Raw genomic sequence first — 5,618 nt, forward strand, 5'->3', positions numbered from 1 at the left:
TTACGTGGATTTCAAACAGCATTCTGTTCCTCTGGAAAACTCCAAAAATCTTGGGATGCTTTGTAAAATGTAAATAAAAATGAAATGCAATGATCTTTAAATCTCATACACACATACTGTTATTGTCCTCTGGGCACCCTCATTATTCTTAGTGCCAGTTGGTTGTATTAAACCCTGCCAGCAGTGTAGTTTATCTTCCATACCCTTACTCTATTAGCAGCAGCCTGAACTATTGATACATAGCAGGCTATATATATGGTCACTTACTGTTTAACATCTGAAATTGTGAAATGATAAAAGCTAACAAAACTACATAGAAAGTTTTGTTAGCTTTTGTATAAAGTCAAAGCAATTTTCTTTTTAAAAAGTGTTTTTCTTTAGGGAAACTTAAAGTAATATCCACCCCTCCTCCTCCACATGGAAAGTTTTGTTTATGACTGACTTGAGCAGCACTCGGTGTGTGCTTTTGCTGTGGTTATTTGAGTTACTGTTTCCATCCTGTCACCTCAAAGCAGCCTGACCATTTCCCTCTGTTTGTCACATGGGCCTGAAGGCCAGTACTCCTAATCTGGTTACCCCCTAAAAAGCACATCTTCATGAAGTCTTAAAGTAATCCACTCCTTCTCTCACATGGAAAATTCAAAATGTATGAATATGAAAATATTTCTTTACACTTTAATTTTAAACTTTTGATAACTATTGATGACTTCCAGTTTTCACATTGCATTTGTTTACTTAAACGTCTGTGCAGATTCACATTCAACTTCAGAGCAGCTCAAATAATTTTCCCACGTTCAGATAATGAGTTTGTGAAAGTCCTCCCTATGACACATTTTCCACTTTGACCTTCAACTACATTAACAAACTTTTATAACCTGCATTCTGATGAATTCCATTAATTAGGCCACCGCATAAAAGAACACATTCACTGTCAGATGGAGTCGTTGATTTGTGTGAAACAAAATTTTATTCAAGAATGAAGCAAAACAATACAAAGTGAGATACAAATGCTTTGGATATACTGCATCTGTATCACAATGGCAAAGTGAAAACAAATCTGAACCTGGAAATAACCTCAAAGTCTGCAAAATCAAAAATATTTCAAATTAACGACAGCTCAGTATGAGATAAGCAGCAGGAAAATAAAGTGGAATATAAGGAGGTGTTTCCTGCTCTACAGGTGGTAACCTGAACTGAAATCAACTGCACCCTGACTGAGGACAAGTGGCACTGCATTCTTGAGAAATGCACTTCGACTGTGATTTGGATGTTTGTGGGAAAGTAAGTTACAGAGCAGAATGTTAATGAGCCCAAAACACACCTCAGAGCTTTGAAGAACATCTCCAAGACCAAAGAAAGCCTAGCAGCGCTCTTTGGGACATGTGACAAGTTTGTCACATCAAGCTGGGACAACATGCTGTAAGTGAATGTAGGCAGTGTGGACAAAAGTTTGGGCCACCTACACGCTACACCCACAGGCCATGGAAACACATGATGCTGAGTCAGCAGTGCACTGGAGACGTTTTTAAAGCCCTCTGTCTCTGCACTCTCCCCACCATGTAACTTTATCCAATCTGCCACTGAATGCTTTCACTTTCAGATGATTGTGGTATTTCAAAGACAGAAGTCTCACAGTCTTCAAAGCGACTGATTCTTTCACAAATGCTTGTAAAGACTGCCAATTGTAAAGATGTGTTTGATTTCATATACCTGTGGCAACGAAACAGAAAACCTCAGAAAAATAATTTTTAACATTTCATTCAAATTCTAAAATTGATATCTTTATTTTGAATTAAATCAATGCATAATAAATGTATCTTGTCTTCAGAAATGCTGACAGTAATTAAGCAGGCACATTATGGAGAGGTCAAAACTCCAGCAATACATCTGGATTAAAAAGCAAATTCATGGAGTAATTGATGCAGTTCGGCTTATTGTGTTATTTTCTTTGGACAAATGCTTTCAGTGCCCAATTCTCATTCTGTCTCACGCAGAAATCCCCTCTGGGTGTCTTGATCCTGCAGAAAAATCTGTATCATTATTTTGCTCCATATTAACTTTTAAATGGTAAATGGACTGGTTCTTATACAGCGCTTTTCTACTCTTCTGAGCACTCAAAGCACTTTACACAACTTGTGCATTCACCCAATTACACGAACACATTTTTCTAAGTGCTTTCTAACCAACATGCACACACACATTCATACTCCGATGGATGCATCAGAGAGCAATTTGGGGTTAGTATCTTGCCCAAGGATATTTGGCATGCAGACTGGGGGAAAGCCGGCAATCAACCCACCGACCTTGCGATCAGTAGATAACCTGCTCTACCCCACGCATTACAGCTTCTATGTGGAGGATAATACATTATTTTGGCAAATATTTGTGACTGTGTTAAAGAGACTGTGAAAGACAAACTTACACAAATGCTGGTGTCGTGCATTTGCTGTGAGTTTTTTTGATGGATTTGATCTGCTTTGTTGGGATCTTTCTCTCATAGAATTTAAAACAGCAAAGGTCAGGTGTTGGTTTCACTCCATGAGCTGTAAGAGGAAAATCAGAGATTTGTCAGTACTGATGTCCAACACATCACAAATACTTTTTCATGTTTTTAGTAATTAAGGTCAACGCTCAGCAGGCACCGCAGTGATGTTTATTATATCTTAATAAAACATACACTTTGAAGGATCATATTTTATGTCTTAGAGCAAGATTATTAACTCGATTTCACAGTTAAAATGTAATGAAGAAAAAACATCACAATGAGGGATGTCCAACAACATGCCAGAATGTAAGGGTCTAATTTTCCTTTTCTTATTCCTTTATAGTGCAGACAGCGGAGGTGTCAGCCACCTCCGCTGTCTGCACGGTATGTACCACCAGCAGATAGCGGAGGTGGCTGACATCCAGAAATCCTATCAGAGGCTGGACAAAGCTGGACTGAAAGACAGCACAGAGGCACTAATCATGGCCGGAGTCTATCACACCTGGTAAGACCCCAGGTGCAGGCTGTGTAAAGATGTCCCTCAGACAATCCAGCACATAACAGCAGGGTGCAAGATGCTAGCAGGCAGGGCATACATGAAACGCCATAACCAAGTGGCCGGCATAGTGTACAGGAACATCTGTGCCGAGTACAGCCTGGAAGTCCTGAGGTCAAAATGGGAGACGCCCCCAAGGGTGATGGAGAATGACCGAGCTAAGATCCTGTGGGACTTCCAATCGGACATAGTGGTGGTAGACAAACAGAAGACGACGGCCGTAGCGATCGATGTAGCGGTTCCGAATGACAGCAATATCAGAGAGCTGGAACACGAGAAGCTCGAGAAAATCCAAGGGCTCAAAGAAGAGCTGGAGAAGATGTGGAGGATGAAGGTAACAGTGGTCCCAGTGGTAATCGGAGCAACAGGTGCAGTGACTCCCAAACTAGGCGAGTGGCTCCAGCAGATCCCAGGAACAACATTGGAGATCTCTGTCCAGAAGAGCACAGTCCTAGGAACAGCTAAGATACAGCGCGGGACCCTCAAGCTCCCAGGTGTTTGGTAGAGGACCCGAGCTTGAAGGATCAAAGCTGCCCGCAGGGGCGAGAGGGGAATATATATATATTTAAAGATTTTCTCAAGCTATTCGGATCAGAAGAAAGTAAAATACTGTAGTTCTGTGTTTTTTATATCAATTGTGATAGATACAAAAAGCACAGGTAATGGATGGATTCAAATGGATGTCATTACATTAACAGAATGATATATTTAGAGGTGTTATAAGAATATGCTGCTTGAGAGCAACACTGTTTTTCTTGAAACACAAATCAGTTTGAGAGCCTCAGTAAAGCTGTTACTCCATCTTTGGACAAAGAGAAAAATGCGATTTGATTAGTCACAAACCAAGGAAGTTCAAACCAGCGCTAAACTAGGCTGGCTAGCTTTTAGCGGCAATATTGTGTTACTTTTTTATTTAAACTTTATGTTTTAATTTTGCATTCAAGGAGATGATCAGAAACTGGTTATGTTTATTTTAGCGAAGTAATTACACCAAATGACAAAATAAAATAAGTAAGATTTGTAGAAAAAGTAAGATGCTGGAAAATCAAATCAGCATTATAAAGTTAGAGGAATAGCTAACTGGACGCTTTTGAGCCTCACAAGATAACAAATACTGCAAAAATAAAAAAGATTTATTGAAATTTAACTTTAAGATTAGCTGTTAAAAAATTTTCATACTTTGCACGTACATGTGAAAACAAGATTGAAAGTCCATTGATTTATTGTTGTGATAATCTGTGAAATTCAGCAGTTATCTCTTTTAATTTAGTTCAGGCTTCTTTAATAATGCTTATGTCCATCCTCTTTCCACTGTTGTCCATGTTGTAGACAACGGGTGACCAATCTGACACTGGGCTAGTTCTCAAATACATTTTTAAATCCTGTCATTATTTGAAATTTTCCTTTATGTCATAACAACAGTTTTTTGTATTTGTTCGTTTTTTGCCTGGAGTGGACAGTGGGCTAACAGACGCACGTCCAACATCATAGCACTGAAAAGAGATTTTTTTCTCTTTTCAGTTTGTTTCTTTGTTTTCAATGCTTTTCCATCATCTATATTATTTTTTAGTAGATCAACTGTGATGATAAATCCAAAATGCACATGAAATGACCGTAGATGGCCTGAATGTAGAAGAACAGATATGTTGCTGAAACTGCAATCAATATTGTTCAGCATGTACTGTGAACATAGATGAGTTTGGTGGCCTAGCTGCTGCACTTGTGTTTGTACAAAAAGACAAATGCACAGAAAAATTAAGCTGTTTCAAACAAAATATGTGTTCTTCATCCTTTTCATCGAGCTGAGATAATTATCTGTGTTAGGAAGATGATGTTTTAAATGTAAAATTTAGTGTTTAATTTAAAGAGGCATCAAAGTCCATGCCTTTTAATTAGTCAGAGGCTAAATTTAGGAAAAATGATACTTTTACAATCATTTTCAAAGAAAACAAAAACAAAAAGAAAAAAATGCAGAATTGAATTCTCACAGTAGAGTTTCCCACCAGTCAAGAAAAAGTAGGCTAACAGACTTACGTGTGGCATCGCCGTAGTAAATGATGAACAGCACAAGCAGCAGTCCCACCGTCAGGCTGAGAGTCTTCATGTTGATTTCACTGTAGACCTGATGATCCTGATGTTTCAGAAGATGTCTGAAGCGATCAGTCCGAACACCCCGCTTTAAGTCGCTTTCTCATCTGCATATTCAATGCACTTCTAAAGAAAGTGGAAAAACAATCAACAACCCCAAAGTTGGTTAATAGAGTGGGTTTTTCTGTACCATGAGATAACAGGAAGTTTCAGGGACTCATTATCAGTTTGATTATCTGATAACACAAACTCAAACAAAACGCCCATTGTTCTACAAAGTTCTTACATTGCATGCATTGTCTTTATATCACAAAGTTAGTAGGTCAAGTTGCAAATGTCAAGATGTAGTTTGATGATAAACTCTTCTTTTTGTGGTTCGTTCATTCATCCTGTTTCCTTGATTCAACATTTCCTGTCATTTTATAATTCTCACCGATAGTCCCAAATCATCACTTTCTAAAAACCTTCGCTTTATCCAGGCTGCAGTGA

The 5,618-nt window shown here is 38.5% G+C and overlaps 1 long non-coding RNA gene across 1 annotated transcript; it reads right to left on the reverse strand.

Annotated features, from left to right (window-relative positions):
- Nucleotides 1-1,056: 1,056 nt before the first annotated feature.
- On the reverse strand, nt 1,057-5,209 carry LOC308391850. The gene is made up of 3 exons (XR_013970706.1): nt 5,076-5,209; nt 2,423-2,543; nt 1,057-2,018 (listed from the first exon to the last, which is right to left on the reverse strand). It is a non-coding gene; the product is annotated as an uncharacterized lncRNA (long non-coding RNA).
- Between the last annotated feature and the right edge of the window lie 409 nt (nt 5,210-5,618).

This window comes from Rhamphochromis sp. 'chilingali', assembly GCF_963969265.1.
Source record: "Rhamphochromis sp. 'chilingali' genome assembly, chromosome: 2".
Classification (NCBI taxonomy): Eukaryota; Metazoa; Chordata; class Actinopteri; order Cichliformes; family Cichlidae; genus Rhamphochromis; species Rhamphochromis sp. 'chilingali'.